Below are 13,327 nucleotides of genomic sequence, written 5' to 3'. Positions count from 1 at the left end.
AAATTGTCCCTCTAAGCTGGCAGTTTTTGAGCATCATTCCTCGTATGTCTCTCCTTAAAATATGAACACTCGTTTTGGTAGGAGATTGAGAACTTAGAGCTCTCGTGGGTCATTTATTTAACTGGTGCTAGAATTAGGCAAGGCTGTATGAATTTGCCCTCCTCAGAGAGAACCATACAGTTTTTGAGAAGAAGAATAAGACGCAGTTGTTGATAAATACATTAGTGCCAATCTCTTCATGTGTTGTTCTTTCTCAGCAGGATGGCAGCACTTTATCATAAGCAAACTTAGTGAGTGCTCTAACTGACAAAATTATACACGTCGTAATACAGAGCCTCATAGTCAAAGGGGCTGAGCCACTGGAATTAAGAAATCTGAGTTGTGCTTTTGATTTATACCACTTTAAACCCAATACTGAGTACATAAATGGTCTATAAAATTTTGTATCAAATTACATGAAGGCTTGGATTCTCTAAATGGCGACAATATCGGTGGCTGCCTCCAAAGTGGCCACTGATCACGTTTTAATCGTGCAATGGCGCTGTTTAGAGAATTGTGTCTCCGGGAAAGATAGGCACCAGAAATGTAAGCCAGGGTTTTCAAGGCCTACATTTCTGGTGCCTATCTTTGCCCTGAATCGCTCCTACGTGGGCGCTCCGTGGCACCTAACGCCACTTCCGATGTAAGCCAAACCTATAATGATGTTAGATACCAGTAGGCACCTCTGGAGGCGCTATTCCGATGTCTTTTATTTAGGCGCTGGTAGACGCTTTAAATTTAGCATTGCTTGCCGTTTCAAAAGGCATTTCTCAATTAACTTAGGCATTGGTAGGGTGCCGTTTATAGAATTTCCCTTGAAGTGCCTATTTTCATCCAATTATAGGTGCCTAACATTATTTTAGGCTCCTAAATTTAAGATAGAACTTACCTAAGTTTAAGTGCCTACCTTCATCCTTCTGACCTGGCCCCTGTCTTAGCTTTGCCTGCTTTTAGGAACTTTCTGCAATGTGATTTTTAAATTTAAGCACTCCTCAGGGGATAATTTTTAAATAGCTCTTAAAGTTAGGGCCTAGATCTTTGGCAGATTAGCCTGGAGGCTTTAAATTAGACATTGAATTTTAATGAAGGTGAAGAAGAGGCAGAATACTATGGAACTTAATTATTTTATGCGGTGCACCATAGCATCAACTTAGAGTTAAATGTATTTGCTTCACTTTTTGTTGTACTTCCCTTAAATAGCTATTTGAAGCTTTGTAAAATTTCAACAAAAGTACAAAAATAAATCACCCTGTAATTTGTGCTCAATTGGGGCTGTGAAAGACCCTTTATTGTACCTTGACGTGCGAGATCCCCTGGGATTTTAACATTTCCACATACCAATTGTGTGGCAGGCTTGGACTGAATTTCTCATTGGTTTACTTTGCTGCAAGCAGGGATTAGCTAAGGGCAAGAGTATTTTGTTTGCAGGCTGCTGAATCAGTGCTTGGGACCTGAGCTTTGGCGTGCTTCCACTTTTCGGGCAGAGTGGGAAAGAAATGTTGTTTTCATGTCATTGTACTGCTGTAGACTGCAATTGGTACTTTGCCTCTTTTAAAAAAGGAAATGTGGTTTTTGTTGACCAGCTTCTGAAATAGGGTGCTTAACTTGAGCAACGTGGGTTGGTGAGATGTTGGTATGACACAAGAACTTAATATTTCCTCTTGGTCACTCAGGAGGCAATTCTATACCCTGGCACCAGCATTTGGGTGCATAGTTTGCACAGGCATTGCAACTTTTCTATAAGAGCACTTAAGTGCACAAGAATTCTTATAGAATACTGGTGTGAACACAATTACACCATTCTCTATAGCTTGAGTAAATAGACATGCCTAAATGCTGCACTTATGTGCGCAACTTACAGTATTCTGTAAACAGCTGGTGTAATTGTCGGCCCCCCATATGACATGTCCCGCCTCTCTGAATATCCCCCTAACAATTACACGCTAAGTCATTTTTGGTGCATAATTATAAAATTGTTAGGTGCACTACTGCTATTTACGTGCAGAAGTGTACACCTGTCTATTTGGATGCATTATTCTGTAAATTTAAGCATGCAAATGCACTTAAATGTAGGTGACCTGTTATGGAATGAGGGGGTCATTGTGCCACAAAGTACAGGACAATTCTGCATGTTGTAACAGGTAGCCACATTAGATAGTATTTAGAGAATGACTGCTAGCCACTCACCATTCCGTGGATTCTACAGATAAAATTCTCCCATGCTCTTTTTTTTAATTTTATTTCTGGAAGAGCTTTGTTGGAACTTCAGACAGATACTGCAAGCAGCAACTCATTCCCTTTGCTTTCATTGGCTCTGAGTCATCTCTCTGATGTAACTTCCTGATTCCCCCCTGAGGATGCTGACTGTATTTGTCTGTTTTTGTAACCTTTGGTCATGACTACTACATTTTATGTTTACTTGTTGTTTGGTATCCTGTTTTCTATGTACACTATATCAGTGCCTCATAAATAAAATTTGCACCCCCCAAAAAAACGACAACCCCAAAACAATGAAACTAAGAAACTGGCACTTCTCACTGGATATATTAAAGATTTTCTCTCATATTGTGAGTGTAGAGGAAATATTTAATCCAGGCCTTTTGCCCTTTCGGATCCTCTTCTGTAGAGATGGATTGTTATGCATGTGGTATAAGATTCCATTTATATTTTTCTTGAAATAAGAAAAATTTGGCTTAACTGTGGGGTTTGAAACCTTAGCATTATTTTATCAACTGTCCTTTACAGGCTGTGACATTTATTAGGACCACATTATTTTAAGAGTGGTTTATTGATCAGACACAATAGACATGGGTCAATGTCATTTGTTGGGACAAAAAGCATGTTGAACATGAGCCCTGGAGCTGGTAAGTCAGCTTATCCATCAGCTCTGTCAGGAAAGCTTTCAAATCAAGCTACAGGAATATGATTGCATTGGAGTTTGTGGGTGACTGCTTTTCTGGAAGCCCAAATGGAAAGATACTAGATTTGATGAACTGTTCAGTTATTCTAAGAGATAAGTTACAAAGATGAAAGATTCTAAGAGCTATTTCTGATTCTAATATACAATCACAAAAAGACAGGGCTAGAAGAAACCTCAAGAAAGTACCTGGTCCATGTGTTGCCTCCAGGAAAAATCCACTATAGGTAAAATATTTCAGACAGATGTTTATCTAAATTGTTTTCTCTGGTCTTTTTTTATCTCATGGTTTCCTCTTGTTCTTCTATACTGCCGCTCAGTCGGAATCAGGCCACCATGAGTGTAATTTTCCCTTATAGTTACATCCATCCAACTTCCCATACAATGTGCTTATCTGTAAAGTCTGCAGGTGCATGTTGCACATCAAGTTTCAAAGAAAACATTTTCTCTTTGAAAACTGAGTCTGGAAAAGTATGCATACAAAATAATTCAGAAGTAGGTGCATTAGTCTACTGCCTCCTCCAACCATGCCTTTCTAATGTGTGGGTAAGATTATGTGTATGAAAACATTGTGGAATTGTGCTTTGAGTTTGTGGTTTTGTTTCCCCTGTTTTGTTTTAAGATTATGTGTATAGCAGAACTATGAATGTAAGCCTGCCCACAGATAATGTTTTGTGCGTGCCCTTTGGTCTTTGGTCGCTATTTTCCAGGCTGGAGGTAATGAATGTTTACGTTCAGTGCTTCGCCGGTGGATGGATATTAGGCTTTCTGCATTTACTTGTTTGCCCCCTGAAGAAGGCAATCCAAGAGCCAAAACTGGGATCCTAGTCGGGACCCTAGCTTTGTCATCCAGCTAAGTAAACATATTGGGACTTCGTTTGGCTTTTCTTGTTTGTTTCACGGATAATGTTGGCAATTTTCAGAGATTATCCACCTCATTTTAAACAGCTCCACAAATTTGGAATTCACTTCCACTCAATATAAGAGAAGAAAAATCACTTAGCAAGTTTAAAAGTCTCCTAAAGAGCTGACTATTCAAGGACGCTTTCCAATAGATCTGTCATAACCTATAATGGTTTCAGGAAGACAATCTAATAGAATCAAGCGGATATTTGTTCCTCTACCTTCTGTGGATTAATCCTCCCCTGGTTTTTTTTACTTTTAGGTTTTTTAATTGTATTTATGTTAATTGTTGTTTACCACTTCCCTCCTGATATGTAATATTGTATTAGGAATGAATGTTATGTTTGTTGGTTTTTATATTTTACATAACTTTGGAACTTATGTAAATCGCATTGGATTTGGACTATGCGAGGTAATCAAAGAAACTAAATAAACTTGAAACTTGTCATAAAAGAGAAAATTGAGTTGTGCAGGTCAGTGCATCTTAAATTTCACAAGTAATTAGAACAGAATCTGCCAACCTATAGTCTGCTCTAAAATACAGGAGAAACGAATGTTTATGTTCCAGGTGAGTGCACCATAAGCATTCATTTTAGCAAAATAAATGCAGAAAACAGTGATGGGTTCAAAGCCAGCCCATAAACTGATATGTTCTAGCACATACCTGATTACCTTTGTGACTTTAGAAACATAACCATATATTATCCCGATACTGTCATAATTTCCCTTGCTGGTTTGGCATTTGGGGGGAGACAAAAGTCCCTGGAGGATTAAAAAGTGCAGCACCCTATAATCCAGTGTCCCACAAACTTTCTCGAGCCGCAGCACACTAAACATAGTGGCCGCAGCTCAAGGCATCCGGAAGCGCGGACATCGCTGTGATGACATCGTGTGCATGTGTGACATCATCACATTGGAATCTGCGCATGCAAGAAGGCCCTCCAGATGGGCCCTGAGACGCCAGTAGGTGGAGCCAACAGAGAAGAGGGCCAGAGAGAAGGAGAGGCACTGGCTTATTGTCTACAGGATTTGCCTCTCGCCGGTGCCTCTCTTCCTCCCCAGTGTGCCGCGGCACACCTGAAATCCCAGGATGCAATACACTGCTCTAATCCCTCCAGTGGAGTGCTGCTCAGTAGCAGCTGCTTCCCAAATTCTAAATGTGCTTGGCAGCAGGTGTAACTCCCAATTGATCTTTTAGGATACAGACATTTAGGGCTCCTTTTACAAAGGCGCGCTAGGGCCTTAATGCGCGGAATAGCGCGTGCTAAAATGCCGCCCGTGCTAGCCACTACCGCCTCCTCTTGAGCAGGCGGTAGTTTTTCCAGCTAGCGCACGCTAATCCGGTGTGTGCGCTAAAAACACGCACCTTTGTAAAAGGAGCCCTAAGTCCCCTTCTGAAATGGGGAATAAGTGTGTATTTACCTGCCAAGCCCTTGCCCCAACCGAAATATGACCAAACCACACTTCTTTGCCTTTTGTACGCACTTGCGTTTGAGATGTGTACATTTCAGCTTTGTGAAATGAGGACATGGATGTTTATTCAAGATGAATATTTAAGTGCTGGTTGATGCATGCCTCAAATATGAATAGGGCTTGTAAAACGAGGGCCTATATTTCTATATATAAAACTCATTTTATGCATGGGAATGGCTTTAAAAATTGCCCTCTGAAGTGACAGTCCTTCATCAGGGGTTATACACTACGGCTTTTTCTGGAACCCTGCAATCCTAGATCCTAAATTTGGACCATTAGGTGTTACCCACCACAGCATTTCTAGGCAACCCAATGTGATAGTTACTGGGGAAAGCTGAAGCCTTTAAGGAGCACATGGTTTGAAATATGGTAAGAACATAAGAATTGCCACTGTTGGGTCAGACCAGTGGTCCATCGTGCCCAGCAGTTCGTTCACGCGGTGGCCCTTGGTCAAAGACCAGCGCCCTAAATGAGACTAGCCCTATCTTCGTACGTTCTGGTTCAGCAGGAACTTGTCTAACTTTGTCTTGAATCCCTGGAGGGTGTTTTCCCCTACGACAGACTCCGAAAGAGCGTTCCAGTTTTCTACCACTCTCTGAGTGAAGAACTTCCTTATGTTTCTATCCCCTTTCTTATGAATCTATCCCCTTTCAGTTTTAGAGAGTACCATCTCGTTCTCCCTACCAGAGATACTAGCCTACCAGAGATACTAGCCAAATTCAGATATTTAAATATTCTAGAATTCTAAAACATAACTTAGGAGAGTAAGAATGTACAGAAGTAAATCAAGAGTTAGATATAATAGGCATCTCTCAGACTTGATGAAGAGAGAACGACCAATGGGACACTGTAATATCAGGTACAAATCAGTATAAGTAGTAGTGAATTCCACCAAAAGTGTACTCCACCTCTACCGGGAGACTGTTCTATGCATCTACCACCCTTTCTGGAAAAAAGTATTTCCTTAGATTACTCCTGAGCCTATCACCTCTTAACTTCATCCTATGCCCTCTCATTCCAGAGCTTCCTTTCAAATGAAAGAGACTCGACTCATACGCATTTACATCATGTAGGTATTGAAACGTCTCTATCATATCTCTCCTCTCCCGCCTTTCCTCCAGAGTATACAGATTGAGATCTTTTAAGTCTGTCCCCTTACGCCTAATGATGAAGAGCACACACCATTTTAGTAGCCTTCCTCTGGACCCACTACTCGGTTGCCATGTCTGGGTGGCCAGTCTATCACTTTGCTGGCCCCCTTCAACATCCAAAAGGTCTTGTTCTAGGTGTTTGGGACTTGGACAATTTTTTGAATGAGTATGTAGTATAAATGTAGTATAAAGATAGACATATTAGCGGTCTGGACGATCAAACAGCTGGACGTAGAAGTAGATGATTTTTGGGAAAAAAACCCATTTTTGGATGTATTTTCCGAGAATGGACTTTGGACGCTGCCAACTTTGGGCTACTAGCGCCCTAGACCCAAAAAGGACTTGGGGATCCTTTTACAAAGCTGCGTTAGGACTTTAACGTGCAGAATAGCACATGCTGAATTGCCACGCATGCTAGACCTTAACGTCAGCATTGAGCTGGCGTTAATTCTAGCCACGTGGTGCGGGTTTAGTGTGCACTAAAATCCTGCGTGCGCTAAAAACGCTAGCTTAGTAAAAGGAGCTCTTAGACATTTGTTTTGATTATGAACATAAGAACATAAAAATTGCCACTGCTGGGTCACACCAGTGGTCCATCGTGCCCAGCAGTCCGCTCCCGCGGCGACCCTCTGGTCAAAGACCAGCGCCCTAACTGAGACTAACCCTACCAGCATACGTCCTTGTCCTTGTCCTTGTCTAACTTTGTCTTGAATCCCTGGATGGTGTTTTCCCCTATGACAGACTCCGGAAGAGCGTTCCAGTTTTCCACCACTCTCTGGGTGAAGAAGAACTTCCTTATGTTTGTATGGAATCTATCCCCTTTCAACTTTAGAGAGTGCCCTCTCGTTCTCCCTACCTTGGAGAGGGTGAACTACCTGTCCTTATCTACTAAGTCTATTCCCTTCAGTACCTTGAATGTTTCGATCATGTCCCCTCTCAATCTCCTCTGTTCGAGGGAGAAAAGGCCCAGTTTCTCTAATCTTTCACTGTACGGCAACTCCTCCAGCCCCTTAACCATCTTAGTTGCTCTTCTATGGACCCTTTCAAGTAGTACCGTGTCCTTTTTCATGTATGGCGACCAGTGCTGCATGCAGTACTCCAGGTGAGGGCGCACCATGGCCCTGTACAGCAGCATGATAGCCATGTTTCTGTATTTTTGTGTGATATGTTTCACAGTACATGCGCACACAGTTTGTGTGTGTGTGTGTGCACACTGGGGTTTATATGTGCTTATATCTGTATACATTGTGTATATCTGTATGTGTGAATGTGTATCCATGTATATTCTTTTATTCATCTGTTACTCCTGGTGGAATTCAGTGTAAAAAATTCAAAATGACTAAATTCTGGAAAATTCTGCAAGTATGTCAAAATTAAACAATATTTTTGCTAATTATTATCCATATTCCATCTAAAACACTAAAAATAGTGGGGAATGTGTGGCTCCGAGCAAGTCACTTAATCCCCCCATTGCCCCAGGTACATTAGATAGATTGTGAGCCCACCAGGACAGTTAGGGGAAAATACTTGAGTACCTGAATGTAAACCACTTGGAGGGGCATAATAAAAAAAAACGTCTAAGTCCCCTTTTGGCCTACGCCCTAAACGCTGAAAGTAGAAGAATGAAAATGTCCATTCTCAAAACAAACGTCCAAAATGAAGTTGCCTTAGGCCCCTCTTGTGGGCGGGGCCTTAGGCACATGAGCTGGGTTGGCCGCCGTGCTGATCGTGGCAGCCGCAATCAGCTCAGTAGCCCCTTTTTGGCACTTATACCTGTTTTGACTTGGTCTAAGTTAAAACGTATAAGTGCCGACTAGGCAACCTGTTACACCTTTTGGTTATACCTGCTGTAAGACTAAGTCTAGATTGGCCCACCTCCCGCCCACCTGCCCTTTCCCCTCCTCTTAAAAACGCCTCTTTTCACTCTATGCATTTAGAGGCAGGGGAAAGGCCTAAGCTGGTTTTAGATAGTCTAAAACCTTCTTTGATTATCAGTACTAGGACGATCTGGCTTTTTGATTGTCCAAATACCGATTTAGACCACTTTTTAGACTTTTTTTGTTTTGATTATGAGCCCCCTAGAATATAAATACTAAAATAATAAAAAAAAGATATCCTTTTATTCTACCTATGTAGTCTGGATGTTTTATTTTTCTATTATGCTTGTTCCAGTTTCTCTTTTCTGCTTTCCTATCTGTTGTCTGCTAATTTTCCTTCAAGCGGCTGCTGTCCATTTGTCTTTTCACCTCACTGCCGCTTGTTCCCTCACTACACCTGCCTATGACATATTGATCATTCCTTTTTAGCTCTTTTCTGCCTCTTACTTTTCTTCTCCTCTTTTCACTTTTCAGCCACCTATCAAATTTCCATTTTCTCTCTCATTCTCCATTTTATTCCTTATTCAGTCCTCCATTCTCTTTCATCTTCAACATACTCCCCATGACAATATTTCTATCCTCTATAATAACTGTCCTCTCATCTGTTTCCTTGCCATCCCCTCCTGGCCTCTCACTCAGGGTTCTACCATTCTCAAAATCTTCCTTCCTCCACAGAGTGATGGGTTTGGTTCTGGCCACCCAGATGATCTTTATCTGCTGTCATTTAGGCCCTCTTTTACTAAGCCACGATAGAGGTTTTTACCACGGCCTGGGGCACTAAATGCTCCAATGCTCATAGGAATTCTATGAGCGTCAGACCCTTTAGCAATCTGGATTGCAGTAAAGACCTCTATCATGGCTTAGTAAAATGGGGGCTGGGGGGGGGAGGTAAGTGTGTTACTGGATTACTTGACCATTGCAGCAGACAATACACTTTAGTACCTTTCTGGATGCTAGGATTTGGGGGAGGGGAAATTGGGTAATTATAATGAAAGAACAATGTGGGGAGGTACATATAACATTTGTTATGCTCATCTGCTGCCCCAGCAGTGTGAGGGTCACTGGATCTCCTTTTTCAGGTTCTCCCCAGTGACATAGTAAGGTGGGGGGAGGACGGTCCACCCCAGGTGCCACCTTGGTGGGGGAACTGGCTCCCGTCCTCCTCTCTGCCCCCCTCCCCACTCCTTCTCCACCACCCATTACCGTGTGTGATGCCCCCTCCCTTCCCCCATACCTCTTTTACATTCCAGGCGCGAGCAGCAACCCCAACCTGCTGCTCGCACCAACACTGGCTCTTCCTCTGATGTCACTTCCTAGGTGTGGGTCCAGGAAGTGACATCAGAGGAAAAGCCAACACTGGTGTGAGCAGCAGGTTCAGAGTTGCTGCTCACGCCCGGAATGTTAGAGGTACAGGGGAAGGTGTGTGCCTACGCGCGGCAGAAGGGGGCAGTGAAGGAGCGGATGGGGGTGGGGTGGGACAGAGAAGAGGGCATGGGAGGGGCGCCACTGCCCCAGGCGCCTCTCACCCTCACTACATCACTGCCCCCTCCCCCCCTCCACTGCCCTAGGCACCTCTCACCCTCACTAAACCAATGCCCCCTCCCCCCTTCCGTCTATGCTGCAGGGACTGCCTGGGCGATATATATGTGTATATATATATATATATATATATATATATATATATATGCCTTCCCTTTGACTGTGTGTCATAAGCTGGCTACCTCTTTTGTTATCTAGGATGAAAGCAGTTGGTTCCCTTTGCAAAATATGTGAAGAGTTATTGGGCTAGATTCACCAACCTGCCTGATTGGGCCTGATCTGGGCAGGTCCGACAAATTCTGCAAACTTAAATATGCAGATGAGGTGATCGGAGGAATGCCCCATCTGCCTACCCGGATCGCTGGTGTGCAATCCCCGCGCATGCGCAGACCATCTGCTTTTCCTGTAGATGGCCTGCGCATGCGTTTTGTGTCCTTTTTTTTTTCTGGGGTTTTTTTTCTGGGCCCCGACTCTCCTCCTGTTATCTACGTCAGCGGCAGCCTCTTCCCTCCTTCCTTGCAGTGCGAGCCCATGGGTTTAAAGCGGGCCTGCACTGTGGCGTGCAGCCCTGCTTTAAACCTGCAGGCTCGCACTGCAGGGAAGGCAGCAGAAATCAGTCTGGGCGGCGAGAGGAGCTATTTCAAATTGTCAGGGAGCCAACAGGCACTGCTCCCCCCATTGCCCCAGGGCTTCTGCAGCCCCTGAAACAGGCAGCGAGATCGGTGCAGCAGAGAGCAGGGCAGAGTGCAGGGTGGCAGTGGAGCAGGAGAGTCGGCAGAGAGGTGTGGACTGGTCCCCAGCAGTCGCTTCTTGAGTTGATCGGCCAGCCCAGTCAGATCGAGAATTTTGTGTTGTGAATCGCTGCCTTCCCTCCTTTTGAATGCCCCTCCCCTCATTTGCATGCACGGATCAGAGGATGGTCGGCAGCGAGGTAAGTGAATCGGGCCGGAGGGAAATTTGGTCGCTGAGGGGTCGCAAACCGATCGGTACACGATCGGTTTGTCTTGTGAATCTAGCCCCATTGAGTACTGTAAGAAGTACTTTAGCAGTTTATTTTGGGAGAGTATGGGACATCCTCACTCACTACTTTTTTTTTTTTTTTTAAAGAGCCAAAGTATAGTATAATGAAGGTTTCTAGGGTGGATGGTACAAAGCAATATGATTCCAAAGTTTCAAAGGAACTGGGTGAAATGATACATTTTCTTTGTTTAGTGCATGGATCAGGAAACTTTAACAAAGTGAGTGAAGCTGAAAAAAAAAAAAAAAATTGACCTACAGTATAATCCTGTTATACCGGACTTGCTTATAATGGAACCTCACATATAGCAGACGAGGTCCGCTGGTCCTGGCCAAGCGCCATTATAAACATACAGAAAATCACTGGACTCGTATATAATGGACTTTCAGATATACCGGACAACTATTTTGGTCCCCAGAGTTGCTTTTAGCTGTTGTTTTATTCGGCTATAACGGACATGCAGGCTCCGCCTACAAGGCACGTGGCATGCCGGTGATAAAGTATCAAAATGCAGCCCAGAAAAAAATGACAGAGTATTTTTCTTTCCAGTACAGTGTTCTGGTTTGCAATCATTTTGTGCCATACCAATATATTGCTGAGTTTTGTTATTGATGTTGCTGATATGCTTTTGCAGTGACTGTTGTTCATCGATTTACATTGTTTCAAGTTGCCCTAAATAAAGTTTTAAAAAAATGCAGCTCTGGATATAACGGACTCTGAATATAACAGACTGTTTTCCAGGTCCTTTGAAGTCCGTTATAATGGAATTATACTGTGTCTTGACAACAATGAGAGAGAACTAAGATTTGCTAGAGGGTAGAAATCTTCCACTGCCACAGATGAATGAGATAGAAACGGAAGATTGTAAAGAAGATCCATGTTTAATAACATGGGCTGTTTCACCCCTGAAAGGCTCCATGTGTGCCTTTGTCTGTCACAGATGTAGGAACATTTCTTATTCTGAAGAAGTGGGCTGTCTGGTTTTCTTCTAGTTATTATGAGAGATCTTCTGAAAGGACAGCTTGTATTTTTCCAGTTCCTATGGTAAGAAATGCATATTCTATACGAGGAATGTTAAAAACCAAAACTAACAACCTCAGTGCTTTGTCACAGGACCACACGTAACAGAGCAGCAAATAATCTGTTGAAGATATCTTAATTACATTCTCAGCCATCTATTATAATCCTGGTATTCCAGTGGACGTGACAGATTTTCTGTTTATAATTTCCATTGTGAGTGAACAAGAAAGTCTTTAATATTAGGTCTTGGCGCTCGGTCCATCTCATTACTTTCGCAGTATGGTGCTGAAGGCCGCGGGATTTACGGGCCATGGCTGGCTAAGTAGCTCTGTCAGATCTCAGCCTGCTGTGTAAAACAGGCTGTGGGAGGTGGAGATTTCACAACATAAGCAATCAACCTCATCACTTTCTGACTGATGTGCCCTTCCACCAACTTAGTTAACTTGCCCGTATGGTTACCTGCTTAATGCAGCAATGACTCTCGTTTGCTGGAAAGTGAAAATCTTCAGTAAGTTCAGTAATTACAAAAGTTTATTGTGAGCTTCTATACTGCTACTAATGACTGGGAAGTCAATTCAGAGCGGTTTGCATGAGCTTCTGTAAAAGGTGTTGCAATACAGAGTTATTAATACCAGCATAATTATGGCGTGATCAATCAGTCATCCTACTTATGTTACCGAAACATCGATCGTCCTACTTATATGTATATGGTCATACAAGGCTCATTGAGACTGATAAAATGACATTTTGATGTGCAGGAGTTAAGATATGGAACTCCCTGGTGGGTCAGATACGAAATTGTCGTGAAAGGGGCATGTTTAGAAAATTACTTAAGACGCAGTTATTTGTAGATGCCTTTCTCTAGCCAATAATTGTCCTCTCTGGCAGAGTTGATGAACTGTTCATGACATTTATTATGCAAAGCTAGGGTTTTATTGTGTAGTTGTGATTTCTGAGGATTGTTTGCATATTTATTCTATCATGGTTTTGTTTTAAAATTATGTTTGTAAATTATGTAAACAGTTTAGTTTTAAACGGTGAATACATTTTTTAAATAAATAAAATTGTCCTACCTATCTTCACATCTAATATTATGTTTACTATTGCAGCTAAGTACACAATATTTACACACCTCCTAAGGAGTTTGGCCTATTCAACTAAATATAGGGCTCCTTTTATCAAGCCGCGCTAGTGGTTTAATGCGCATAATAGCGCACGTTAAACCGCTAGCCGCTACCGCCTCCCTTGAGCAGGCAGTATTTTTTGGGCCAGCGCGGGGGTTAGCGTGTGATGAAACGTCGTGCGCGTTAACCCCGCTAACACGGCTTGATAAAAGGAGCCCATAGTCTATATCAGACATGGGCAACTCCAGTCCTCAAGGGCCGGAATC

At 42.8% G+C, this 13,327-nt stretch overlaps 1 protein-coding gene across 3 annotated transcripts in view; it reads left to right on the top strand.

Moving 5' to 3' along the window:
- MEGF10 (multiple EGF like domains 10) overlaps nt 1–13,327 on the top strand; it is a 252,373-nt gene that overhangs the window by 81,548 nt on the left and 157,498 nt on the right. The window lies entirely within an intron of this gene.

This window comes from Geotrypetes seraphini, chromosome 1, assembly GCF_902459505.1.
Source record: "Geotrypetes seraphini chromosome 1, aGeoSer1.1, whole genome shotgun sequence".
Lineage (NCBI taxonomy): Eukaryota > Metazoa > Chordata > Amphibia > Gymnophiona > Dermophiidae > Geotrypetes > Geotrypetes seraphini.
This window is presented reverse-complemented; position numbering and strand designations above follow the sequence as displayed.